The sequence below is a fragment of the Micrasema longulum genome, unplaced genomic scaffold (assembly GCF_059751315.1).
Source record: "Micrasema longulum isolate JH-2025_06_02 unplaced genomic scaffold, ASM5975131v1 h1tg002010l, whole genome shotgun sequence".
In the NCBI taxonomy this organism is placed as follows: domain Eukaryota; kingdom Metazoa; phylum Arthropoda; class Insecta; order Trichoptera; family Brachycentridae; genus Micrasema; species Micrasema longulum.
In genome coordinates, this window is record NW_028279179.1 from 60901 (window position 1) to 63336 (window position 2436).

Genomic DNA, 2436 nt, shown 5'->3' on the forward strand with positions numbered 1-2436 from the left:
ATTTTCGTAATATAATACCTCAAGGGCGCTTTACAAAGTGATTATATAAATATATAAGTTTAATTTTAACTTTTTAATTTAAGAAAAATAATGTGCTTTGTCACCACATGCTAAGAACTTATTCAAATAATTTAGGGCCGGTTGCATCGACAAAAGTTAAGTTAAAGTCAGGGCTAAAGTCAAATAAAAGTTACTTTTAAGTCAAAATGCGTTGCATCAAAAAAAAATGACTAAATATTAACAAAAAAGTTACTTTTATTTAACCGACCGCTAGGGGACCGTTTAGAGTTAAGTTTTTAGTTAAATGCGATCTGCCATCTGTCAAAAAAGCGTCGTGAGTGTTGAAATCTATCGATCGATCTGTGAAAAGTTGCACAAAATGTCAATTTTATCTGATTTTTCGTCTTCCGATGACGAATTTATCATCGAGTATATTCTAAACCGAATAAAAAACTGTTCAAACCACGAACGGACCATTTTTATGGGAAGAGTCCGACTTTATCGCAAGATTTCGAATGTCAAAAAACATAGTTCGTCAACTTGTTACGCTAATCACCGATGATGCGATGATATTGTGACAACTACTGATTAGTAAGTACCTAATGATAATTAGTTTTATTCTATTCCCGCCTATTAGGTTTTATAATAAGTTTTACAATATGTAACATGCTATTTTTCTTATTACAGAAACTAAGGTTTAAAAATATATTATTTTTTAATTTATTAATTTATTTACGGTTTAATAATAAAAAGAGACAAAAAGAAAGAAAACGAAAGTGCTTGTGGTCTCTGAAAAACATTTTACATCAATTTGTGCACAAATTGTTATTAGGAAAGCATCGATTAAAAAAGATATCAAGATAACTTACCTAATTGAAGAATTCATTATGGTGTATATAAGGGCTGAGTAAAAAATACGAGCAGAAAACAAATTTTGCTTCTTGTTTGTAGGCCAGCACACACTAAAAGTTGGAGCGAAATTTAAACGTTTGTGCCCAAAGACGCGTCGCGGGGCATGTGTATTGCTACATGTAAATAAACATGTACGTGCTTGGGCAAAAATCCCAATAATTTTTACGCTGAAACTTGAACCTTTACAGTGGCAACATTCTTAACTTTAACTTAACTAAAATAATGTTGATGCAACGGAATTTTTCAGTTACCAGATTTTGAGCCTTAACTAAGTTTAAATATTTAACTTTAAACTAAATTTATACCAGCTTTGATGCAACCGGCCCTTAGAGAACAAGTGGGTTTTAAGTTTCTTCGTGTTTCTTCCGAAACATCACTTCACTCTCACAGTTTTGGACCTCTGCTGAGAGAGCATTCCATGCCGTAGGGCCTGCGACCCCAAATGCACGTTCGCCAAATTTAGTGCGCTGTTTGCGTAGAGGTATAATAACTTTTCCTTTCGACGTTGATGTGAACCCCCAAGCTCTTGGCGAGAGACAGTTTGTATTATACTTAGGACATTCAATATACATTGGAACAATACCAACAAAGAATTTATGATTTTTGCAATTTTCTTATTTAATGAGTTATCTTCATATCTAAGGATGTTAAGTATAATATTTCGCATAGTAATATAATAAAGTATAATGTTTAAAACAGCTGTGTAATATGTATAGCCATATTGTTTTTCCATTATTTTGTAATTTTTGTTACAGAACGCTGTAATTCAACAATGTTTTGAGTGGGTCCAAATGTTTGCAGACCGGCTGGATTTCCTCCCTAGGGAATTATTTAAATCTTAATTTGTTGCAACAGTGAGTGAAAAACGTTTTTATCAAGAAAGTATGGAAGTCTAGGCATTTACAAGGCTTATGATTTGTTACTTCTCCAGATGAATCTCACCCACATGATAAAGGTTTCAGCTCTTTTACTCCACAAACGTAAACAGATGGAAGAGTTGATAAAATGAGGATGTTGAAACATAGGCAGAACGGTGAATTTTACACAGTGAGGAAAATGGCCACTTAAACCAGCCAATGACTAGTCATAAGCCCTATAAATGTCTAGACTTCCAAATTCCCTTCTCAAAACTGTTTTTCTTCTCTGTCACGATATATTTAGATCTAAATAACTCCCTGGAGAGGAAATCCAGCCAGTCTGCAAGTGTTTGGAAATACTCAAAACATTGTTGATTTACTTGTGAAAGAAAAGTGTAAAATTTAGAAAATTGTTTTCAGGCGTTGCCTTTTAGATGAATTGGTTCAACCGGATGAATCTCACCCACGTGATAAAGGTTTCAGCTCTTTTACTTCACAATAGTCAACAGTTGGAAGAGTTGAGAAAATGTGGATGATGAAACAGAAGCAGAATTGTTAATTTTACACAGTGTGAAAAGCGGCCACTTAAACCAGGAAATGACAGGTCATAAGCCCTGTAAATGCCTATACTACCATATTCCCTTCTCAAAAATGTTTTCTCTCTTTG